At 35.7% G+C, this 27,408-nt stretch overlaps 1 long non-coding RNA gene across 1 annotated transcript; it reads left to right on the forward strand.

Moving 5' to 3' along the window:
- The first annotated feature begins 2,362 nt into the window (after window positions 1-2,362).
- On the forward strand, window positions 2,363-3,050 carry LOC117071365. Its single transcript, XR_004432261.1, has 3 exons — window positions 2,363-2,408; window positions 2,563-2,706; window positions 2,852-3,050. It is a non-coding gene; the product is annotated as an uncharacterized LOC117071365 (long non-coding RNA).
- The last annotated feature ends 24,358 nt before the right edge of the window (window positions 3,051-27,408 follow it).

Here is a 27,408-nt window from a genome sequence, read left to right on the forward strand (position 1 = left end):
CACTTGTTTAGCTTCTTTAATCCAGCAGTTCCCATGGAACATAAAAAATGAGTAACATTTGTCATACTATTTACTATTTAGCTTGAGAGACCTACAATTTTAAAATTGATACTCAGCTTCATGAATACCTTTTCTACTTCAGGGACTGCATAAGAGAGGAAATCTTTCATTTGTAAACATTATACTTTGTAGATAACATAGGAGTCTTTTTTCCCTTTTTTTTTTTTTTTTTTTTTGAGACGGAGTCTCGCTCTGTCGCCCAGGCTGGAGTGCAGTGGCGGGATCTCAGCTCACTACAAGCTCCGCCTCCCGGGTTTACGCCATTCTCTCGCCTCAGCCTCCCGAGTAGCTGAGACTACAGGCGCCCGCCATCTCGCCCGGCTAGTTTTTTGTATTTTTTTAGTAGAGACGGGGTTTCACCGTGTTAGCCAGGATGGTCTCGATCTCCTGACCTCGTGATCCGCCCGTCTCGGCCTCCCAAAGTGCTGGGATTACAGGCTTGAACCACCGCGCCCGGCCTTTTTTCCCTTTTTTAAATGGCATCCGTCATTGCTCACCATTGCTTCAGATGATTTCCAAAATTCCTTGCTAATCAGTTTTAGGTCGGCTTGCTTTCTGAAGGTGAGTTTCTCTCTTTCCCCTGTCCCCATCCTTACATTGCCAAGTCTGTGTGTCCTATTTCTTCTGCCTTTTTGCTTTCTTCATTTCCTTTCTGACATTCTAGATTTTATCTTGCTGATATTCTTTCAGCTTTGTAGAATATTATTATTTTTGTGCTACCACAATGATTTTTACAAGAAAACATACATTAAGGGATAGTTATTTACCTTATGATGCTTCAGTTGACAAAGTATTTTGCATAGATTTCCTTTAGTCTGAAATCTCTGTACTTCAGATGAGTTGCATTCCCTGACTTTTCAGAAACACATCAGTTGTATTAAAATGAAGCATATCTGTAACATGCTTACAAGCATGTGCTAATGTAATGGCACGAAGAGAAGAATAGTATTTTGGCAGATAAATTTTTAATTATTTGCTTTAATAAAATCAGCTAAAACTCTATCTTCCACACAGCATAGGACATGTACTTCAGTTTTTAGGTCAGCTCCTACAAGACAATTGACTGGCAAGGAAGTCAGTACTCTTCGTTACATGGATACAACAATATCAGAGAACTGTTAGAATAACTTAAACTTCTCTAATGAGCTTCAGAGCTTTAATGAGAAGATTTTCTATTCCTGTGTGGTTAATATTGCTCTGTGATAGAAAGATAACTTTTTTTTTCTGAAAGGAAAGGTAGAGCAAGAGAGTTCAAGATAAATGATTAAGAGGAAGTTAAGAAGTGGTTAATCCCTTATAGCCCAAAGGGGCTTAATTATTGATAACTAGTAACTGCCACCAGCATAGGTAGGCCCTCCAAATAATAATTATAGCCTAGAATAAAGTAGCAAAAACTATTTTTAAACTACCAGTATTTAAACCATTTATTTTCTGAATTCAGTCTATCAAGCAATTAGCATAGACTGGCTATAAAATTATGTGAGCTTGTGAACCTATGTTATAAGTTTAGAGACTTATGATTCACAGTTGATCTTGAATATTTTTTCTATAAAAATAGTCAACAGTAAATCACTAAGTCAAAATGGGCAAACTGGTTGGATGTGTGTGTATGTGTGTGTCTGGGTACACAGCTGTGTGTGTTTGTGTGTGTAGTTGTATAGCTGTGTGTGTCCACACACATTTTGAAAATCAACAGTTAGCAGAAACAGGATGATGAAGGAAGAATGAGAAAAATAGACAGTTATAAAGAGTCACTGATAATAAGCAAAACATTCTTAGGATATGTGGGTGTATATAATCAGTGGCCTTTTTGTACAAATACATCTTTTTTGACATATTAGTTTCCAACGACATCAACTGAAGCAGATTTCAGAATGTCAAGGAGAAGTGGTGAGAAGTAAAAGTGACTGTAAAAGTAATGGAAGTAAAAGCAGTGAAGATGTCAAGAAGTTTGTAAAAGAAGTAAAATAGAAGTAGATGGTCATCACATTTAAATAAATGTTAGTCATGCACTTTGAACAGACACTGGTTAAAGATATTTAGGAAAATAGAATGGATTTTAAATTTTAATCAGGGAAGCTGATTGTAAAGAAGAAGGAGTAAAATCAAATACCAGAATAAAAACACTAGAGAGGGAAACTATTTCGTTATTGGCTTCAGCTATCTCCGAATATGTGTTTAGGTTTCAACTTCAGCAGGAGGCATCAAATTTATTCAGAAGAACTAAATTGATGATGTCGTAATACAGCTATGCTTTTTGAAGCATATTGGGAAAGACATTCTCCTGTGTGTAGTCTTTTCACTCCCACTGGGCCACGTAAGAATGGGCGTGGAACCCTTCCTTACCAGTAGGTAAGGGGGCCCACACAGGAAGTACTGGGCTTATGGCCTTATGTGGGAATATGTTTTGCTGTTTCAGGCTCAATGTGTAGTTCTTTGTTCTGCTTAAGTGGGTGTTTCAAGAGTCCTCAGGCATGTCCTCTCTCCACAATTTTTTTTCAGATACCATAGAGGAGAGGTCGAGTTCCCTCCACTGCAGCACCAAGTGGAGTATATAAAGCCACACTGCTGTGGCATAGTCCACTAGCTGTGAGAGACAGATGCATTACAAGGGGATGGATTTAGTGCACTCTTTCCTCTCTTACTGTGAGTAGATGCTGCACTTCTTGAGCCTGGTGTGTGTGTGTTGTCTGTTCTCAGTGACCTTGAATCATACAGTTCCCCCCCGCCCCAGGTGGCATTTACCTGCCTTTTAACATTGGCTACACTCATGTAATATTCTGTCCTGCAGCACAGCCTGAATACCCAGTAAACGATGAAACAAAACTTCTTCCCAAGCCTTAATGAGGATTGTGCCATAGTTTGGAGGTAGGAGAATTTCAAGCCATTAATTGTCTATCAATACTGAAAACCACCGAGAATGGCTTCTTCAGGTCTATCAGCTTATTGCTGCATCTATGTTATTCTTAGGCCAAAGAACAATGGTCAACCCAGCAATAAACTCAGTTTGGCTGATTTGTGCCTTTAGTCTAACCTTCTCAGTTGGACCACACAGACATTCTTCTCTTCAGTTTCGGAGTCTTTCCTTCAGGAATTCTGTCAGGAATAAGCAGCAAGTTTCCTACTGCTCTGGGTCCTCCTTAGACTCCTCTTATTTCATGTTCAGAGGAATGAACTCCACATCCTGTCTTAAACTCCACTTTCCTTCTATTATTTTTTTCACATTTGACATTGATACTCATTAAAACTAGAATCTGAATTACTACCACCAATGATATTATTTACCTCTTTTTTTGCACCAGAGAGCTTAATATTTAAAATGTTCTATGAGATATGGGAATGGTATACTGTCTTTCTAGTGTGGCAAAAGAAGAGAGAGTAACAAATTATTGTGTTCATATTAAGATTATTTGAATATAAATATTTTGCCAAATTTGTATTTAAGTGTCCATGCTATTTTTAATAATTGGATTGATATAAATAGATCTTAAGAAATAGCAAAAGAAAGAAACCCATTTTGTCAAATTGGAGTCAGGAAGGCATGGAAATTCTCTTCATTTTAAGTGCTCCTAAATTCCTGCTTATTCTGTGGTTGAATTTATGTCAACAAAGAGAATTGGAGATTAAGGCAATTAATCACAAATTTTAGTTAAAGAAGTAATAGAAAAAAAAAGTAAAGTTTCCTATAGAATTCTAGGGTTTGACATCCACACAGTTACTTCATTAGGTAGAATAGTAAGTCTTTGCTCTTATGAAAAGATTGTTCCCTAATGTCATTGAGCATAAAGTAAAATTAAGATAGATTATACAAATATCCTTATTGATTAAAAGATTAAAATTGCCAGTGTCCCAAGAAATATTGCTGAATTCAAGGTTATCTTGTTGTAAAGAATATCTTATTGCAGTTTGTTTTTTTTTTCCTTATTGTAAATAAAGGGTCAGCCAACAGCTAATAACTCACAACTGCATCTTTTCTTGTTAGAACATGTCACCCAGCACTTTTTGATTAGATGTTCTCAGATAATAGCTGGGGCAGATTGACCAAAGGAGAGCAATTTTTTTTTAATCAGGATAACATAATAATTCCATCACAAACTTTAGATAGGGCTATGGATATCACCAATTTTCTTTTTTTTGTCTATTAATAGTGCTGTATCTTTAGTGGAATTGAAGACATGACCTTTTGCAGGTTTCAGTACAACTTTATAAAAGGCCATAACAATGCCTTTAAAATCAAATCTATTAACTGTTCTACAGAGAAGCCAGTTTTCTAGTAACTTGGCGATAACTTAAAGACAGGGACCCTGAAAACACCAAGCATTTGCCTGAAATATGAATTACCTCCCTGACTAAATTCAGTAATCTTGGCTCTTCTTCTCTGCATTTAAGTCATTTTGTGTACATCAGTTTCTTCACCTATGCAAGAAGAGAGTTGTCCAGCATGTCCTGAGGTTCTTTCAGTTCTAAGTTCTTTGTATAATTTGATTGGAGTCCAAGAGATGTCCTAAATCTGACTGGCATGCAGTAAATGTTTGTTGATTATGAAAAAATATTTGAGTTCCAAATGGGTTGTAAAATATCTCGTGTGGACATACTGTGGCAACTTAATACTTATAATTTTGGGAGCAGAATAAATGTAATTAAGTCACAAATGCAAGCAAATTCTCTGTTTATTTAAGTCAAAGAGACATAGTTGTCTAAAAACAATCTGACCCATATACAGGTTGAAATAGTAAACATTAGTTTTTTATGAAGTGCCAAGTAAGTAGTTTACATATATTAAATGTAATGAATGTATTAAAAAAGATTTTCACCTAGTTGAACTGCATTTACACTTCATGAATACTACTAGTTAGTCATTATTTTAAAAACGTAGAACTGGAGAAATAAACATTTAGACAGGTAAGAACAGACTGAAGTTTTAAATTTTATTTTTAACAGTCATTCTAAAAGAATTGTTTATCATTATATATTGGTATGACTGTTAAAAGTTGAAACAAAAACATGGAAGTATGCTTTTAATTGACCATTGTTATATAGAGAGAGTGAATTAAAAAAATTTTTATGCATATGAAGTTACTAATAATTTTTAGAGCACATACAGTGTTCTACATACTTACCTATATGTATTCTTTAATCCTTATAACAGCCCCATGAACTATCTACTATTATTATCATCATTCCATCTTGCAGGTGAGGAAACTGAGGTCTAGAAAAGTTCATTAATTTGACTAAAGGCACACAGTTAATACATGGTAGAGCCAAGGCTTGACCCTGGCATTCTGGTTTTATGCTTTTAATCAACTGCTTATTATTGGTATCTTATTGTGATGATTTTGGAAAACACTACTAATTTATTTGAAATATATTAATAGTCTTTATTTATTTATAAGTTTAATAAAGAAAAAGTTAGCCTTTCCATATGTTCAAACAAGATGCATAATTTTGTCATTTATCATCTGCAATTTCTATTTCTTTATGCTTTGTGAAATGAAAAGCTGTAATATCAACTTTTTATTTGTTTTAATCAGTTGTATGATTTGCTAGCCTTTGTTTTATTAAATAGAACGTATCAATGCTTTTTTTGCATTTAGTGTTTAATATGTAGGGAACCCATTTCTGATGAATTGCCGTGAGTTGAGAAATACTCTGTATCTACTCCATGAAATTATAAGTAGCCAATACATGTCTCTATACATTCCTTTAGGAGGCTTTCTTTTTTTCTATTAGAATTATTTTTAACTCAAAATATATTTCGTCTAGAAATGATTGAATCATCTGTTTTATTCAAGCAATTGACATTGAATCACATTAATATTACTTCATTTTTTTATTCAGAGGTTTTAAACATCTTTCCCTTTTACTGCTTTTAAAAACTTAACACTGACCATTTTTATATGTCTTGAGATATAAAATATAATAAATTATAATCAAATCAAGAATAATAATGAAATGAAGAAAGTTGAGGAAAAAATCAGTCAAATAGTGTACAATAGTTTCTTCTTTAATTAAGGGAAATAACTGTTTGTTTACAATATAATCTATCTATTCCAAGACCTTTTAAGAACAATTTCTGTTGCAAAGTGAGAACATTTGAAGTTCCATTTGAAAAATGCAGTACTTCTGCCCTGGTGAAGATAGATAAGCTTCTAGGATTCTTCTTATGGCAAAGATAAGCCTGCTGCTACTGCTGCTGCTGCTGCTGCTGCTGCTGCAAAAAGAAAAAAAAAAAATCTTAAAAATATGTTAGTGGACACACATTAGCAGGAAAACAGTTCCCTAGGGCTGGAAAAACAAGCATCTGCCATTGATTTTGTACTCAATTGAACTTCAGAGAGTCACACTGTTACATTATTAGATGAGGAATTACATGGGTTTTAGTGAATTCTTAATGAAACCAATATTTTAAAAATTAAAATATTTTGATTTGTTTAATCTTAAACTTAAGTTGTATCGTGTTAGTCTCATCCAAACTCATTCAAAATGTATATGGGATTGTTTCATGAAATTTTCAATTTTTTTTTGAAAATTTTGCATTTCAGAGTTGTAAATCTAGCTTATCTGAACTCTAGAAGTCATATTGCTCAGCATTCCTGAAAGTAATGAAAAAAGTTATCTAGAAAATTACATATCAGTTAGAATGTTTGTGAAGCAAGTGATTGAAAATTTATTATCTTCCAGAGATGACATCAAGGTGAGCTGATTCAGCAGCTTAACCTTGTCATCGAGCATTCCAGTTCTTTCAGCCTCTCTACTCTGCTGCCCACAACAACAGTTTATACAAAGGCTGGTTTCTTTGACATGTGAGATGGCTTTGTGTTTGCCCAGTGTGTGTGTGTGTGTGGGGCGGGGGAGGGCTTCTCATGTGCATAGGTGAATTAATTTGGAGTTATTTAGGAAAAGAAAGAGCAAAAAGGAAGAAAGAATACTGGGTGATCATCAATGCCCAACACAGGAAAGAGTGTAAGTAAACGAAACCTCTGTTTTTTAGTGATAAATTTTGTGTGTAGCATGTTCCAGTGAAGTTTGGCTCCACTGGACTTGTATTACTTTGTAAAATATTCAAAGTCGTATTGAAAAAATTTCAAATGTTCTCTATTACTTCCCTTTTGGAATTCAGTTATGACCCCTTAACATAGAGGCTCTAAATTCTTAATTATGTAGATGTGAAATGGACTTTTAAATGGAATTTAATTGTATACATTGGTGAGCTTTTATTGCATTCATTTCTTATGGCAGAGATTGCTCCTTATTCTCACAATCTTTATTTGGGCCATGGCTGTTCTGCATATAGACTGCTTGGCAGCATCCCTTAGAACTAGGTGTAGCCATATGATCAAGATCTGTTCATGGGAGTATAAATGAAAGTAATGTGTACAACTTCCAGCTAATGCTTTCAAAGGAAAGGTGTGACACTTTAGGGTTGGTAGAAAGAAACAACAATAAGGAGCCTAGATACCTGGTAATTTTTAAACAGAAGACCTACTGTATCAGCCTACATAATTATGTCTATCTTGTATAAGCCATTTTAAATTTAGGCTGAACTTATATCCTAATGCAGTAGATAACCAATATCAATAAATTAATCTAGTAATAAAGCATGATTTTCTGTTGTTTTTTGATTTTCTTTTAGATGAAGTCTTGCTCTGTTGCCCAGTCTAGAGTACAGTGGTACAATCATAACTCACTGAAGTCTCAAACTTCCGGGCTCAACCAATCCTCCCGCTTAACCTCCCAAGTAGCTGGGACGACAGGTGCATGCCACTATGCATTGCTATTTTTTAAAAAATTTTAGAGATAGGATCTCACTACATTGCCCAGGCTAGTCTTGAACTCCTGGCCTCAAGCAATTTTTCCATCTTGACCTCCGAAAGCACTGGGATTACAGATGTGAGACACCACCAGGCCTGATTTTTTTTAAAATATAAATTGGATTACAATCCTTCTGAGTACAATATAAAATACATTGCTTGTTGTTGAATATTTTTAGGAAGGGAGTAGCATCATATGGAGCTTCCAATATTGTTATTTTGATTTTGTAGTTTTTTAATATACGCAGAAGACTTAACTGTTTTGAATGAATTTACCCATTGCAAGCAATTAACATCCAATCACTTTACTTAAAATAATCAAACAATTTGTGTATATATATATATACACAGCATACATTTCTACTGTTTACTGTCTCAAAGCATTTTAACAAGCTATTGTGCTGGCAGCATTAATTAGATCTGAAAACTGGTATAATAAAAACAATAAAAAGCTATAAGAATGCATTAAAATAGAACACCAAAATAATAGAACCTAAGGTTTCTAAAGTTGTATTTGACTAGTCAAGTGTTCCTTAATAACTGGATGCATCAGAATACATTGTTCATTATAATATTAAAGGAATGTAATGAAATGAAAATTGAAGCAATAGAGAATTCAGTATGCACAATTATTTTAAATTTAAAATCTTACCCATAGTGAACATAGCTAAAAACATAAAAGACAAATGATAGAGAAATTAAAAGCAATTATCAAAGGAATTCTCAGCGAAATTTCTGATTTAAATTAAAGCCTATGATTAAAAATATCCTGCCTCTTTGTCCTTCGCCCTTCTTCCTACAATTCCTTACTGCCTCAGCACCTTGTAACTTAAATTTCTTTTCTTTAAAGATGATCATACTATGCTTGATTCATGGCAGGAATGAACGTATCAACCTCACATTTTATCAACTTCACATCTTTCTGGTTCATGTCTCTGTAAGGCCTAATGCTTAACTTGTAAAAGAACAAAGATGGAAATACTATTGAATAAGGACCATTACAAGTGGAATTATTTTTCACCTACATAACTGTTAATTTTTTAAATAAAAAAGAGGACCATTTCAGATTATTTTTTAAATTGAGGCTTGAAATGGAGTACAGTGTATTTTGGTGGCCAGGCCTGGATTACGATTATCTAGGTACCCTAAGTAGTAAAAAGATTATGGTGCCTCATCCTCAGATAATAAATGTGATGCATTTATTTATTCAATCAAAATCTGTTTTTTAATATTTGTTCAGGCACTCTTCTAGGCATTGAAGACACAACAGTTAACACAATGACTTGTTATTATTATTTTCACATTCCAATGATTTAAATCAGTAGTAGTGATAAAACAAATGTGGCAATTAAAACAAAGCCGTATTTTAGTTGATTAAATCCTTCTTGCTTTTTTGGGAAATAGCAAATTTCTTCTTTTGCTTCTACATTGTGCACGTACTTAAATTTCATATTGACTCTTAAACACTGATACCACTTATTTTCCGAGTATTTTTTGTTCATTTTTCAGATGTCACTGGTAATTAGTTCTTTTTCTTTTTCTTTTTTTCTTTTTTTTTTTTTTTTTTTTTTTTGAGACGGGGTCTCGCTCAGTTGCCCAGGCTGGAGTGCAGTGGCACGATCTCGGCTCACTGCAAGCTCCGCCTCCCGGGTTCACGCCATTCTCCTGCCTCAGCCTCTGAGTAGCTGGGACTACAGGCGCCCACCACCACCCCCGGCTAATTTTTTGTATTTTTAATAGAGACGGGTTTCACCGTGTTAGTCAGGATGGTCTCGATCTCCTGACCTCGTGATCCATCCGCCTCGGCCTCCCAAAGTGCTGGGATTACAATGCGTGAGCCACCGTGCCCGGCCAGTTATTTTTCTTTTAAAGTGGAAACTCTTCAGCTAATATCTTTGTTTTCCCTTTTTGAAGAAACTGTAACTTCATGAGCTCTAAACTGAACAACTTGAACAAAAAACGAGGGAAACTTGAAGTGGTTTTAAAAGTTAAAACCATTAATTGTGTTTTACTGGAGGATGCTGCCAATTCCCTTGTCTGAGATTCTTTATTCTTATGTGTATATAATGCAGTGCATACTTTACGGGGACATATCCCAGATTTTTTTCAATTTAATATCTGATACGTACAAAAGAATATATGTAATGTATGGTCAAATCATTAACCATAAGAACAAAAGAAACAACAAGAATGCAGCATATTAGCCTAAACAACACATCATTAACAATATTTTTATTTGAATTATTTAAAGAAAAACTAACCTTTTTTGTCGGAGACAATTTTTCAGGTTATACAACTCACCCCCAACTTCTTTCTTTCTTTCTTCTTTCTTCTTTCTTTCTTTCTTTCTTCTTCTTTCTTTCTTCTTTCTTTCTTTTTTCTTTCTTTCTCTTTCTTTCTTTTCTTTCTTCTTTCTTTCTTTCTTTCTTTCTTTCTTTTCTTTCTTTCTTTCTTTCTTTCTTTCTCTTTTCTCTCCTCCTCTCCTCTCCTTTCCTTTCCTTTCTTTCCTTTCTTTTTTTCAGGATCTCACTCCATTGCCCAGGCTGGAGTGCACTTGCATGGTCATATCTCACTGCAGCTTTAACCTCTCTGGCTCAAATGATCCTCCCACCTCAGCCTCCCAAGTAGCTGGGACTGTAGTAGTGTGTGCTCTACCTGGCTAATGTTTTAAAATTTTTGCAAACTTTCTCGCTGTGTTGCCTCCTTCTTATATTTTATCTGATGTATATACAATATTAGACTAGGCTAGAGTGTTGCCTTAAGGAATATTTCATTTTCTACTTTTTAAAATGCTAAAAGTAAGTTTTATTCTGAAATAAGTTTGAGTGTATAGAAAAGTTGCAAGACCAGTATAAATGACGTTTAATTTAAACCACTCAAAGTGAATGATCAATGCTATGCCCCATCATTCCCAAATACTTCATTCTGTAACCCTTACAAAGACATTCTCCTACCAATACAGTAATGACAATTTAAAAAAAAAAATTGAAACATTATTATCATCTAATTTGTAGTTCCAATTAATTTTTTTGCCAATGTCAGTAACAAAAAGTTCAATGACAGATCCTACATTTCATTTAACTATCACTTTAAAAAATTAAATAGTTTAGTTTTTAGGGTAGTTTTAGCCTCACAGCAAAATTGAACACAATGTACAGAATTCTCAAGTACCTTCATCCTCCCCCAATAATCTCCTGTGCTACAACTGTTGAGATCCTGCAACACAGTGATGCGTTTGTTATAATTGATACCTGCATTGACACATCATTATCACTCAAAGTCCATAGTCCACTTTAAAGTTCACTCTTGGTGCTGTGAAATCTATGATATTTGACAAATGTGTAATGACATGTATCCACCTTTGTAATATCATACAGAATAGCTTCACTGTCCACAAAAATCTGTTCTCCACCTATTCCTCCTTCCCTCCCACCTAATCCATGGCACCCACTGATCTTTTTACTGTCTTTACAGTTTTGGCTTGTCCAGAATGTTACTTAGTTTGAATTATATAGTCTGTATCCATTTCAGAATGGCTTTTTTCCCCTTAGTAATATGTATTTAAGTATCCTCCATGTCTTTTCATGGTTTGATAGCTCATTTCTTTTTAGTGTTGAATAATATTCCATTGTCTGCATGCACTCTAGTTTATATGTTGATTCATCCACTAAAGGACATCTTGATTGCCTCCTAGTTTTGTCAATTATGAGTGAAGCGGCTGTAATCTGTGCTCAAGATTTTGTGTATACATGCATTTCCAACTCATTTGGATAGACACAAAGGAGTGCAATTGCTGAATCATATGGTAAGAGTATGTTTAATTTTGTGAGAAACTGCCAAGCTGTCTTCCAAAGTGGCTGTATGATTTTACATTCTCACCAGCAACAAATGAGAATTCCTGTTGCTCTTTGTTCTCACCAACATTTGTGTTGTTGGCATTTTGGATTTTCACCATTCTAATAGATGTGTAGTGGTATGTCACTGGTGTTTTAATTTGCAATTCCCTAATAATGTATCATTTCATATGACTATTTTCCACCTATATCTTCTTTGGTGAGGTGTCTGTTCAGGTCTTTTGCCCATTTTTTAAAATTAGGTTTTTGGTTTTCTTACTATTGAGCTTTGGGTAACCACCCTTTACCAAATAAGTCTTTTGCAAACATTTTCTCCCAGTCTGTGGCTTGTCTTCTCACTTTGCTGACATTGTCTTCTTCACAACAGATTCTTTCAATTTTAATGAGGTGCAGTTTATTATTTCCTTCATAAAAATCACACTCTTGCTTTTGTATCTAAAAAGTTATCACCACACCCAAAGTCATCTGGATTTTCTTCTATGTTTTCTTCTAGGGTTTTGTAGTTTTGCATTTTACACCTTAGGTCTGTGATCCATTTGGAGTTAATTTTTGTAAAGAGTATAATGTCTGTGTTTACATTTATTTGTTTTTGACATGTGAATGTCCAGTTTGTGCCCATACCATTTGTTTTAAACTTATCTTTTTTTCATTGTGTTACCTTTGCCTCTTTGTCAAAGATCAGTTGACTGTATTTATATGGGCCTGTTTCTGGGCTTTCTATTCTATTCTCTTGGTCTGTTTGCCTCTTTTTTTTCAATACCATACTGTCTGGATCACAACAACTGTATAGTAAGTCTGGAAGTTAGGTAGTGTTAATCCTCCAGTTTTGTTCCTTTTTTTTTTTTTTGTATTGTGTTAGCTCTTCTGGAGCCTTTATTTCTCCACATAAACCTTAGAATCAGTTTGTTGATATTCACAAAATACCTTTCCGGTATTTCAAATAAGATTGCATTTAATGTACAGATAATTTAGAGAACTGGAATCTTGACAATATTGATGCTTCTATTCATAAACATGGAACATCTCTCCATTTATTTAGTTCTCCTTTGATTTCTTTCATCAGAGATTTATAGTTTCCCTTTATATAGATATTGTACAAGCTTTGTTGGATTTACTGAAGAATTTCATTTTTTGGTGCTAATATAAATGATATTGCAATTCTAATTTACAATTCCATTTGTTCATTGCTGGTATCATATGTAATTTTTTAATCTTCTTCAAACTCAAACAGTCTCTCAGTCTTCCCTAGACTTTCATAACTTCTACATTTTGAAAATTTTATGCCAATTATTTCATAGAATGTCTCTAAATTTAGGTTTGTCTGATTTTTCAATGTAATTGGATTCAAGTTATGCATTTTTGATAGATTAGCATGATGCTGTGTTATTCTTATTGCACAGGTCTGTTGGGTTAAGGGGGCTGAGTTAAATCATTCCTTTTTGGCCTCTCTTAATACTGAAGCCAAATGAAATTTGGCCTGGAGTCATCAGAAGACTTGTCTTGGCTGGATGTACAAGGTGCTCACTGACATATACAGATCTAAAGTTGAGCTCACCTGGGGCTGCCAGAGGTCTTCAAACATAGCCCCTCCACGTAATTTAAGCTCCTTATATCATGTGACTAAATTCCGAGACAGAGGAATAAAGAAGAGAGAAAGGAAGAGCAAGAGAGAGAAAGGGAGTTCCGAGTGTCCATTCTAAGAAATCGAGGTGGAAACTGCAAGGCTTCTTATACCAGAGCATTACTTCTTGTACCAGAACATTACTTCCAGTGTATTCTATCTGTAAAGCAACTTATATTTAGTTCACATCTTGATGTGAGAAATAGCATTGTGTACAGGGAAAAAGAACTTGATAGCAATTTTTGTAGACTATCTGATAAAGATGTTTCTGGGCTGAGTTAATAATGCTATGTTGGCTATTTATTTCTGATTTTCTAGTTCTGTCATTTCTTCAATATTTGTTAGTTAGCATTTGTGTTAGTTGGGGTTTCCTAGGGAAGCAGAACCAATAGGATATCTCTATATCTATACCTGTGTCCCATACAGATACACACACACACACAAACACACACACACACACACACATACCCAATCCACACACGCATGTACATTCAATCTGTTGATAGCCTGACTAGAACAATAGGCAAAGGCAAGGGGAAATTTGTATCTCTACCTGACTGCTTCAGCTGAAATATCAGTCTTTTCCTGCCCTACACTGGGACCAACATCATGAGCCCTCTGGTTCCCAGAACTGTAACACTAACTTTCCGCTTTCCTGGGTCTGCAGCTTTCAGATGGTGGAATCATGAGACTTCTCATCCTCCTTAACCATGTGAGCCAATGCCTTTGAACAAATATCCTACAAACACATATATAAATATATACATACAAATATATCATACAAATACATATATATTATATGTATATATGTAATTCCATTTAAGAACATTTAAGGCTATTTACATGTAAAGAAAGGAAAAATAATATAAATATGTGTTTTCATCTGAAATAAATGTCAGACACTGTCTTTGTTTAAATAAATAGTCCTTTTAAAGTTTGGGCAATGCTCAAAATATAAAGACCATCGAGGCTAGGAAGAAACTGCATCAACTAACGAGCAAAATAACCAGTTAATATCATAATGGCAGGATCAAGTTCACACATAACAATATTAACCTTAAATGTAAATGGACTAAATGCTCCAATTAAAACACACAGACTGGCAAACTGGATAAAGAGTCAAGACCCATCAGTCTGCTGTATTCAGGAGACCCATCTCACATGCAGAGAGATACATAGGCTCAAAATAAAGGGATGGAGAAAGATCTACCAAGCAAATGGAGAACAAAAAAAGCAGGGGTTGCAATCCTAGTCTCTGATAAAACAGACTTTAAACCATCAAAGATCAAAAGAGACAAAGAAGGCCATTACATAATGGTAAAGGGATCAATTCAACAGGAAGAGCTAACTATCCTAAATATATATGCACCCAATACAGGAGCACCCAGATTCATAAAGCAAGTCCTTAGAGACTTACAAAGAGACTTAGACTCCCATACAATAATAATGGGAGACTTCAACACCCCACTGTCAACATTAGACAGATCAACGGGACAGAAAGTTAACAAGGATATCCAGGAATTGAACTCATCTCTGCACCAAGCAGACCTAACAGACATCTATAGAACTCTCCACCCCAAATCAACAGAATATACATTCTTCTCAGCACCACATCACACTTATTCCAAAATTGACCACATAATTGGAAGTAAAGCACTCCTCAGCAAATGTAAAAGAACAGAAATTATAACAAACTGTCTCTCAGACCACAGTGCAATCAAACTAGAACTCAGAACTAAGAGACTCAATCAAAACCGCTCAACTACATGGAAACTGAACAACCTGCTCCTGAATGACTACTGGGTACATAACAAAATGAAGGCAGAAATAAAGATGTTCTTTGAAACCAATGAGAACAAAGATACAACATACCAGAATCTCTGGGACACATTTAAAGCAGTGTGTAGAGGGAAATTTATAGCACTAAATGCCCACAAGAGAAAGCTGGAAAGCTCTAAAATTGACACTCTAACATCACAATTAAAAGAACTAGAGAAGCAAGAGCAAATACATTCAAAAGCTAGCAGAAGGCAAGAAATAACTAAGATCAGAGCAGAACTGAAGGTGATAGAGACACAAAAAACCCTCCAAAAAATCAATGAATCCAGGAACTGGTTTTTTGAAAAGATCAACAAAATTGACAGACCGCTAGCAAGACTAATAAAGAAGAAAAGAGAGAAGAATCCAATAGATGCAATAAAAAATGATAAAGGAGATATCACCACCGACCCCACAGAAATACAAACTACCATCAGAGAATACTATGGACACTTCTACGCAAATCAACTAGAAAATCTAGAAGAAATGGATAATTTCCTGGACACTTACACTCTTCCAAGACTAAACCAGGAAGAAGTTGAATCCCTGAATAGACCAATGGCAGGCTCTGAAATTGAGGCAATAATTAATAGCCTACCAACCAAAAAAAGTCCAGGACCAGATGGATTCACAGCTGAATTCTACCAGAGGTACAAGGAGGAGCTGGTACCATTCCTTCTCAAACTATTCCAATCAATAGAAAAAGAGGGAATCCTCCCTAACTCTTTTTATGAGGCCAACATCATCCTGATACCAAAGCCTGGCATAGACACAACAAAAAAGAGAATTTTAGACCATATCCCTGATGAACATCGATGCAAAAATCCTCAATAAAATACCGGGAAACCAGATTCAGCAGCACATCAAAAAGCTTATCCGCCATGATCAAGTGGGCTTCATCCCAGGGATACAAGGCTGGTTCAACATTTGCAAATCAATAAACGTAATCCAGCATATAAACAGAACCAAAGACAAAAACCACATGATTATCTCAATAGATGCAGAAGAGGCCTTTGACAAATTTCAACAGCCCTTCATGCTAAAAACGCTCAATAAATTCGGTATTGATGGAATGTACCTCAAAATAATAAGAGCTATTTATGACAAACCCACAGCCAATATCATACTGAATGGGCAAAAACTGGAAAAATTCCCTTTGAAAACTGGCACAAGACAGGGATGCCCTCTCTCACCACTCCTATTCAACATAGTGTTGGAAGTTCTGGCTAGGGCAATCAGGCAAGAGAAAGAAATCAAGGGTATTCAGTTAGGAAAAGAAGAAGTCAAATTGTCCCTGTTTGCAGATGACATGATTGTATATTTAGAAAACCCCATTGTCTCAGCCCAAAATCTCCTTAAGCTGATAAGCAACTTCAGCAAATTCTCAGGATACAAAATTAATGTGGAAAAATCACAAGCATTCTTATACACCAGTAACAGACAAACAGAGAGCCAAATCAGGAATGAACTTCCATTCACAATTGCTTCAAAGAGAATAAAATACCTAGGAATCCAACTTACAAGGGATGTGAAGGACCTCTTCAAGGAGAACTACAAACCACTGCTCAGTGAAATAAAAGAGGACACAAACAAATGGAAGAACATACCATGCTCATGAATAGGAAGAATCAATATCGTGAAAATGGCCATACTGCCCAAGGTGATTTATAGATTCAATGCCATCCCCATCAAGCTACCAATGACTTTCTTCACAGAATTGGAAAAAACTGCTTTAAAGTTCATATGGAACCAAAAAAGAGCCCGCATTGCCAAGACAATCCTAAGTCAAAAGGACAAAGCTGGAGGCGTCATGGTACCTGACCTCAAACTATACTACAAGGCTACAGTAACCAAAACAGCATGGTACTGGTACCAAAACAGAGATATAGACCAATGGAACAGAACAGAGTCCTCAGAAATAATACCACACATCTACAGCCATCTGATCTTTGACAAACCGGAGAGAAACAAGAAATGGGGAAAGGATTCCCTATTTAATAAATGGTGCTGGGAAAATTGGCTAGCCATAAGTACAAAGCTGAAATTGGTTCCTTTCCTTACTCCTTATACGAAAATTAATTCAAGATGGATTAGAGACTTAAATGTTAGACCTAATACCATAAAAACCCTAGAAGAAAACCTAGGTAGTACCATTCAGGACATAGGCATGGGCAAGGACTTCATGTCTAAAACACCAAAAGCAGCGGCAGCAAAAGCCAAAATTGACAAATGGGATCTAATTAAACTAAAGAGCTTCTGCACAGCAAAAGAAACTACCATCAGAGTGAACAGGCAACCTACAGAATGGGAGAAAATTTTTGCAATCTACTCATCTGACCAAGGGCTATTATCCAGAACCTACAAAGAACTCACACAAATTTACAAGAAAAAAACAAACAACCCCATCAAAAAGTGGGCAAAGGATATGAACAGACGTTTCTCAAAAGAAGACATTCATACAGCCAACAGACACATGAAAAAATGCTCATCATCACTGGCCATCAGAGAAATGCAAATCAAAACCACAATGAGATACCATCTCACACCAGTTAGAATGGCAATCATTAAAAAGTCAGGAAACAATAGGTGCTGGAGAGGATGTGGAGAAAGAGGAACACTTTTACACTGTTGGTGAGATAGTAAACTAGTTCAACCATTATGGAAAACAGTATGGCGATTCCTCAAGAATCTAGAACTGGATGTACCATATGACCCAGCCATCCCATTACTGGGTATATACCCAAAGGATCATAAATCATGCTGCTATAAAGACACATGCACACGTATGTTTATTGCGGCACTATTCACAATAGCAAAGACTTGGAATCAACCCAAATGTCCATCAGTGACAGACTGGATTAAGAAAATGTGGCACATATACACCATGGAATACTATGCAGCCATATAAAAGGATGAGTTTGTGTCTTTTGTAGGGACATGGATGCAGCTGGAAACCATCATTCTTAGCAAACTATCACAAGAAGAGAAAACCAAACACCGCATGTTCTCACTCATAAGTGGGAACTGAACAATGAGATCACTTGGACACAGGAAGGTGAACATCACACACTGGGGCCTATCATGGGGAAGGGGGAGGGGGGAGGCATTGCATTGGGAGTTATACCTGATGTAAATGACGAGTTGATGGGTGCTGACGAGTTGATGGGTGCAGCACACCAACATGGCACAAGTATACATATGTAACAAACCTGCACGTTATGCACATGTACCCTAGAACTTAAAGTATAATAATAATAATAATAAAACAAAATGAAGATTGGGCAATGCTGCCAATTACATTAACTTACAATATCACTTCAGTTGCATCAACAGAGTAAAATCTTAGAGTATTATTTTTATCTAATAAATTAATAACATTCACATGGCTTTATTGTGCTGTTATTTCAACTTAAAATGTAATTCCAAAATTCATAGTTAATTTTAAGGTGGATTAATTCTAAGCCAAAGCAATCAGTAAATAATCTTTGGTTATTTGAAATTTATCTTCTTAGAAATTAAAATGAATATTGACAGAAAAAGCAGAAACACATGGTCACCACACAATAGTTTTTACTTATGTTATTCTTGGCTACATGTAAATGTACTTGTTCTTCATTCAAATTATGATGGTAAAATCATTCCTGTATAAACAATATTTTAATATATGCTTTCTAAGTTTGATTAGATACATATTTTTGAATTAGGGAAATTTATTATGGCATATATTTTTTTTCTTTTTTTTGAGATGGAGTTTTGCTCTTGTTGCCCAGGCTACAGTGCGATGGCACGACCTTGGTTCACTGCAACCTCTACCTCCCGGGTTCAAGAAATTCTCCTGCTTAAGCCTCCAGAGTAGCTGGGATTACAGCATGCACCACCACACCCGGCTAAATTTTGTATTTTTAGTAGAGATGGGGTTTCTCCATGTTGGTCAGACTGATCTCGAACTCCCGACCTCAGGTGATCCTCCCGCCTCGCTCTCCCAAAGTGCTGGGATTACATGTGTGAGCCACCTCACCTGGCCTATTATGGCATATATTAAGGAGTCCTTGGAAAGAGTAACTCCAGCCAGCCCCAGGGCTGGCTAATAAATTGCATCTAAAATATCGTCAAGGACCCAGACTCTTCCTCCCATTTAGTTCTCTCCTCTTTGAATGTAACTACTTTTCTCAGACGTGTTTCCGTTAGGATGGCAGGATGGATTCCACTGTTCCAAGTGTCACATCTAGACATGCCCTTAAGGTACTGAATAAATAAAATGAATGTACTGAAATGGAATAAAATCCCCTATATATTGTTAAATTACCTAAACATTGTGGGCAATATGCATAACGTTATATCATTTGTCTTAAAAAACAAATAAATAATATGCTTATCGATATGTTTTAGCTGTGTTCCCACCCAAATCTTGTCTTGTTCCCATATGCCCATATGTCATGGGAGGGAACTGGTGGGAGGTAATTGAATAATGGAGGAAGTTACTTCCATGCTATTCTTGTGGTATTGAGTGAGTTCTTATAGTATCTATTTTTTTTTTTAATCCATTCAACCAGTCTACATCTTTTAAAAGGGAAACTTAATTTATTTACATTCAAAGTTATTACCGGTAGATGAAGACTTACTTCTGTCATTTTATTGACTTTCTCTGGTTGTTTTATATATCATTTGTTCTTTATTTCTTCACTTATTGTTAGTTTTTGTGGCTGGTTTCTGAAGTCATAAGTTTTGATTCCTTTCCTTTTCTAATTTGTGTGTTAAGTATACCAGTGAGTTTTATAATTTCGTGTTTTTATTCTTATTAGTTATTTATTAAAATTTTAGATTTAGGGGGTATATGTGCAGATTTGTCATATGGATATATTGCATAATGCTGAGGTTTGGGTTTCAATGAAACCTGTCACCTAAATAGAGAACACAGTACCAAATAGGTAGTTTTCCAACCCTTGCCACTCTCTCTCCTTCCCCTATGTTGGGCTCCCAGTGTCTCTTGTTGTCATCTTTATGTCCATGTGTACCCAATGTTTAGTTCCCACTTATAAGTTAGAACATGCGGTGTTTGGTTTTCTGTTGCTGTGATAATTCACTTAGGATAATGGTCTTCAGCCACATCCATGTTGCTGCAGAGGACATGATTTTGTTCACAAAATGGTTGCTTCGTATCACATGGTGTACATGTACCAATATTTTTCTTATCAAATCTCCCTGTATGGGCAACTAGGTTGCTTCCATGTCTTTGCTATTATGAATAGGGCTACTTCACCGTGTTTTAAGATGGTGATTACTATCTTTTCATTTCCAGATGTAAGACTCCCTTGAGCATTTCTTGTTTGACTGGCCTAGTGGTAATGAATTCCCTTAGCTGTTTTTTTTTTGTTTGTTTTGTTTTGTTTTGTTTTTGTTGTTGGCGAAGGATGTATTTCTCCTTCATTTTTTGAAGTATAGTGTTGCTGGGCATGATATTCTTGGTTGACGATAGTTGTTCTTCCCCCGCCCCTCCCCAAGACTTTGACTGTATCATGTCATTCTTTCCTAACCTGTAAGGTTTCTCCTGAAAAATCTATTGTTAGTCTAATGTGAATTTCCTAATATGTGACTTAAGGCTTTTCTCTTGCTGCTTTTAAAATTTTTTCTTTGTCTTTGACTTTGACAATTTGACTATAATGTATGTTGGAGAGAACCTGTTTTAGGTTCTGGGCAGTTCTTTGAGCTCCTTTACTTCATCACTGTGCTGACACCTGGGATGTTTTCTGCTGTTATTTTATTAAATATGTTTTTCTCGACTTTTTCCTTCTCTTCACCTTCTGGAGTGCCCATAAAACAAAAGTCTGTTTGCTTAATGATGTCTCATAAATTCTGTAAACCTTCTTCATTCTTTTTAATTTTTTCTTTGTCTGCATGTGTTATTTCAAATGACCAATCTTCAAGTTCAGAAATTCTTTCTTGTGCTTGATCTAATCTGTTGTTGAATCTCTCAATAGATATTTTTTATTTTAAACATTAAATTCTTCAGCTCTAGGATTTCTGTTATTTTTCAAAAATGATTTCTATCCCTTTGTTGAATCATTAAGTCATGAATTGTTTTCCTGATTTCATTTACTTATATGTATTCTCTTGTATCTCACTGAATTTTCTTAGGCTGTTATTTTGAATTCTTTTTTTGGCATTTCAGATATTTCCTTATGATTGGGATCTCTTACTGGAGAATTATTGTTTTCTTTTGAAGATGACATATTTTCTTGCTTTTTCATGGTTGATGTGTATATACAGTGGGTTAGCCAATTTGAGGTCTGGCTTGTGGGCTTGGAGCCAGAGGGCTGTTACTCTGACTGAGAGCACAGATATACTGTTGTTAAGCCAGTTTGGGTGTGTGCATGTCAGGAGCAGCCTTGTGGGACCACTTCTTAGGCCTGGGAGGCAGGTACATAGCTGCTTGACTGGACAAAAGTATGTGTCTACGAGGGTGACCTGCAGGGCTGTTTCTCAGGCCTGAGACACAGACACAAGGCTGCTCAGGTGGCCTGGTGGTATGTCTCCTGGGGGCAACCGATGGGGCTATATTCTAGGTGGCCCCTTAAGGGGCAGAGTTTTAAGCCTAATTTGGCTGGACAGAGTTTTCCTGAGTTTCCAACATTGTGCTTACCTTATAGCCAGCAGCAAATTCTGGTTTTCCAGTCTTTTGTTGAAAATTTTGCATCCATGTTCACCAGGGATATTGGCCAACAGTTCTTTTGTGTGTGTGTTTGTGTGTCCTTGTCTAGTTTTGGCATTAGGGTAATTTTGGCCTTATAAAATGAGTTTGGAAATATTTCCTTCCTTTCATTTTTTTTGGAGGAATTTGAGAAAAATTGGCATCAGTTATTCTTTAAGTTTTTGGTAGAATTCAGCTGTGGAATCACCAAGTTCTGTGCTTGTTTTTATGAGTTTTTTTTTTTATTAGCAATTCAATTACCTTTCACGTTTTTAATCTCTTCAAATTTTTTATTTCTTCATAATTTAATCTTCATGGGTTGTATGTATCTAGGTATTTACCTATTTATTCTAGATTGTCCAATTCATTGGTATATAGCTATGTATAGTAATTTCTTATGATCCTTTGTTTCTCTGTGCTATCATTTATAATATCTCTTTTTTCATGTCTGATCTTATTTATTTGAGTCGTTGCTTTTTTTTCTTATTCTAGCTGAAAGTTTGTTAATTTTATTCATCTTTTGAAAAAACATCTCTTTGTTTTGTTGATCTTTTCCATTGTTATTCTGCTTTCCATTTTATTTATCTCCGCTCTCACCCTTATTTTTGTCTATTAAGTTTTGGCTTAATTTGTTCTTGTTTTTCTGGTTCCTTCAGGTGCAGTGTTAGAGTGTTTATTTGAAATCTTTCTTCTTTTTTGATGGAGGTATGTATTGCTGTAAACTACCCACTTAGAACTTCTTTTGCTGTATCTTATAGGGTGTGGTATGCTGTTTTCCCATTTTCACTTATCTCAAGGCATACTAAAAGTTCTGTTTTATTTCTTCATTGACTCATTAGCTGTTCAGGAGTACATTGTTTAATTTCCATGTATTGGTAAAATTTTCAAAGGTTTTCCTGTTATTGATTTCTTGTTTTATAGTATTGTGGTTAGAAGAGATATACTCTGCCTGTATATTTTTAAATAATTTGTCTTCTAGTTCACATTTTCTTTTTTCTGGTTGATCAATTTTGCTATTGGTGATCTCTGTTGCATTTTTTCATTTTGTTCATTGTATTTTTCACCTCTACTATGTTTAAAATTAATATTCTTTCAGTTACATTTCTCAATAAATTTCTGAATTGTTTCTTTGTGTTTTCTTGACATTTGCTGAGCTTTTAAAAAACAGCTATTTTGAATTCTTTGTCAGTAATTTCACTCATTTTCATAATTTTAGGGTAACTACTGCTCCCTTATTTTTTCTGTTTGGTGACAGTAAGTTTCCCTGCTCCTTATGGTTCTTTGTGGTTGTTTGTTGATGTTTGCTATTGAAGAATTCGGTGTTCATTCCAGTTTTTGAAATTTGGCTTTGTCCGGAAATGTCTCTCAACAGTCAGCCTGCTCAGAAATTGTGAGCAGATCATCTTGTGTAATCCCTAAGCCTGGGACTCCTGCAGCTGGTGCTGACTGGGCTAGCATCTTTTGATTTTCCATGGCTGGAACAGTGACTGACTGGAATAAACATGGGAAAGACTCAATGAGAGCACCTAGGTTGTTCAGAGAAGCTGGCCAAGATTTGAGCTTGGAAGACCCGTAGACTATGTTTCTTACAGTGTAATACTGTTGGCTAGTTTCCTTGGTATGGTGTTTCCATAGGCCAGAATGCAAGGCAAACACTGAGAACTGCACACTTGTTGCTGTAAGCCCCATCACTACTGTTTGTTTCTTTTTTTTTTTTGAAACGGAGTCTCTCTCTGTCGCCCAGGCTGGAGTGCAGTGGTGCAATCTCCGCTCACTGCAAGCTCCGCCTCGCGGGTTCACGCCATTCTCCTGCCTCAGCCTCCCGAGTAGCTGGGACTACAGGCACCCACCACCACGCCTGGCTAATATTTTGTATTTTTAGTAGAGATAGGGTTTCACCGTATTAGCCGGGATGGTCTCAATCTCCTGACCTTGTGATCCGCCCGCCTCGGCCTCCCAAAGTGCTGGGATTACAGGCGTGAGCCACCACGCCCGGCGCTACTGTTTGTTTCTAATTGACCTCTGGTGGTCTAGCCTTGCCAGTACTTTCAGATATTCTCATGGAATGAGATAGGACTGAGCCTCCTGCAATGAGTTCCAGAATAATGGGTATGCTGAATGTCTACCTCTAATTCACTTTTTCCACTGTAGAAACTGTGGGTCCTGAAAAATTCTCTGTGTTTGATGTTTTGCTGGCTGGGTGGAGCAGTGACACAGTCAAATAAAATTGTTCCATTTATTCTTTGGCTGTGGCTTTTCTTGGTTTTGTGGTCCAAGCAAGTTTCTTACCCTCCTGCCTGTGTTCTGAGATATTCAGGGTGGTATTCTTGCCTATGATTGGTTGCTAGTTGAATTTCTCTGGAAGAAGGGAATAAAGTTGGAGAACTTCTGTTCCACTGTCTTCCTGACACCACTGTGCTGCTGCTTTATTCTTGACTATTTAAAACGTTTTAATTCAACCTGACAGTCTATTTCTTTTGATCGCAGTAATTATTTAAATCTTTAGTGTAATTATTAATAGGTTATGTTTAAATCTGCTATTTTTAAAGATTTTCCCCCTCGTAGTTCTTTCTATATTTCATTCTTTTTTTCTTCTTTAGTGTATCTTTGGATTAATTAATTTGTTTGTAATTTCATGTTTCTACTGTTGGCTTATTAGTTATAACTCATCTGTAGTTTTAGTAGTAGATCTGAAGTTCACAATATGTATCTTTATCACATTCTACCTTTAAATAGTATCAAAAACTTCATGTACAGTGTAAAAATCTTACACTGGTATATTTTTATTTTCTCCTCTTTGCTACTATGCTATTTTTGTGATACATTTTACATTGACATGTATAATGAAGCTCACACTAATTTACTTCTGCTTTACAGCAGGGGTTGGCAAATCTTTTTGGTAATGGGTCATATAGCAAATATTTTAGGCTTTGCAGACTATACAGTCTCTTGTTATAACTGCTCAATTCTGCTGTTGTAGCTCAAAAGCAACCACAGAAAATCTATAAATAAATGTTCAGGCCTATGTTCTAATAAAACTTTATTTACAAAAACAGGTAATTAGCTACATTAGAAAACTAGCCTTGGTTTTCTAAGTCCTGTATTACACCACAATTCCATGGATAATCTTAGTGCAGAAATGCAATGAGACAAAGCTTACCTGAACAAGAGAGACTGTTAATGGTAGTCTAGATCAAAAAGAACTGTTAAAGAAAGAAAGATCCAAATTTGGTCTATGATAAAACCTGCTTGTATGCTATAATTGATAACATACTTTTAGTAAAATGTTAGAATTCCTAATAAAAATGTTTACACTCTTTAATGTCATTAATCTTTAGTAAGATTGGAACTTTTCTTGGGAAGCCATTTACTTAGTCAAGTGACTAAAAGTTGAGCCTAGTGACTTTTAGCTGAACATACGTATTTTTTTTTGTATCTATTGTGCCATGAGGTGGCTGAGAATTGAGGCTAGCTGCCTCACTAGAAGAATCTTATAGAATTGGTTGTTTGAGATGAAGGCTCTTAGAGGGTCATTGCTATGCAACACAAAGGTTTGTATACTTTGCGCCCGTTCTCTTAGGTCCATCCACATGCTTCTTCTGCAATCCTCTTTGATTCTGATCTTTTAATCTTGATTTTTCTAAACCCTTAAAAAACCAGATAAGCCATTTGTCACATTCCAGGAGTTCATATATATCTTTACCTCAGGTTACTTCATCTTTCTCACCAAATTGATGATCAATTTTACCCTTTAAAACTCTTCCCAGTGGGAAAATCGCTCTTCAATGTTGTATTTCAGCATCACTTTTGAGTGTGACTGTAGTGTGGGAGAAGTATATTTTTAGTCTGCACAGTGTATTGAGCTGATTGATCCATGAATCAGGCCTGAGTTGTTTCTTCATTTGTCAGCCAGTTGTTGGAAATTTCCCATGAAGTCATAGGTGTGAGATGAGGGGGACAGTGGTTAAAAAAATTGATAAATAATGATGTTGAATGTATTTTCCTGTGCTTATTTGCCATCTGTGTTGGTTAAAATATTTTGCCCACTTAAAAAAGTTGAGTTCTTTGTTTTTTATTTTAGATTTTTGAGAATTATTCATATATTTGCGGTACAAATTCTTCATCAGATGAGTGATTTGTAAATATATTCTCCCATTCAAAGGCTTGTACTTTCATTCTCTTAACAATTTCAAAGAGCAAAATTCTTCTTTTTCTTCTATTTTCTTTTTTTGACGGAGTCTGGAGTGAGTGGCGTGATCATAGCTCACTGCAGCCTCAAACCCTTGGGCTCAAACCCTGCCTCCACATCCTGAGGAACTGGGACTATAGGCATGTGCCATGATGATTGAGTTTCTTGTTTATTTTTACTTTTTGGAAACAGAGGTCTCGTTGTGTTACCCAGGCTGGTCTTGAACTCCTGGCCTCAAGTAATCCTCCTACCTCTACCTCCTGAAAGTGCTGGGATTGTAACATAAACCATGACACCTGACTCAAAAGCTCTTAATTTTGATGAAATTTAATATAACTTTTTTCTTATAAGGATAATGTTTTGAGTATCATATCTAAAAAATATCTGTGTAACCCAAAATCACAAGGATTTTTATCTATTTTATAGTTTTAGATTGTACAACTATGAACCATTTGAATTAATTTTTGTATGTAGCATGAGACAGGGATTGAAGTATACAGTACTACCCACTTATCCAGTTTTGCTTTCTGTGGTTTCAGTTACCTGCAGTACAGTACAATAATATATTTTGAGAGAGAGAGAGAGGGAGAGTATAAGCATATTCACATAACTTTTATTATAGTATTTTGTGATAATTGTTCTATCTTATTAGTTATTATTAATATCTTAGTGTGCCTAATTTATAAATTAAACTTTATCTTAGGTCAGTAGGTATGGTTAAGAAAATAACATAGTGGGCCAGGCGCAGTGGCTTAAGCCTGTAATCCCAGCACTTTGGGAGGCCAAGACGGGTGGATCATGAGGTCAGGAAATTGAGACCATCCTGGCTAACACGGTGAAACCCCATCTCTACTAAAAAATACAAAAAATTACCTGGGCGAGGTGGCAGGCGCCTGTAGTCCCAGCTACTCGGGAGGCTGAGGCAGGAGAACGGTGTAAACTGGGAGGCGGAGCTTGCAGTGAGCTGAGATCCGGCCACTGCACTCCACCTTGGGCGACAGAGCAAGACTTCGTCTCAAAAAAAAAAAAAAAAAAAGAAAATAACATAGTATATATAGCGTTCAGAACTATCTGCAGTTCATATATCCACTGCGGATCTTGAAGCATTACCCCTGTGGACAACTACTATATATCATGTAGTAATATAACATATTTTTATATATATATATACACACACACACATACACACACACACACACACACACATATATTCTACCATGTATTCTTTTACATATGTCAAAACTTTGGATGTCTAAATTTTTCTGCACCATTTGTCTAAAAGGCTATCTTTCTTATTTGTATTACCTTTAAAATTTAGTAAAAAAAATCTGTTGGTTATATATACATAGACCTGTGTCTGGACTCTC

Source organism: Trachypithecus francoisi, unplaced genomic scaffold, assembly GCF_009764315.1.
Source record: "Trachypithecus francoisi isolate TF-2019V2 unplaced genomic scaffold, Tfra_2.0 Lachesis_group3, whole genome shotgun sequence".
Taxonomy (NCBI): domain Eukaryota; kingdom Metazoa; phylum Chordata; class Mammalia; order Primates; family Cercopithecidae; genus Trachypithecus; species Trachypithecus francoisi.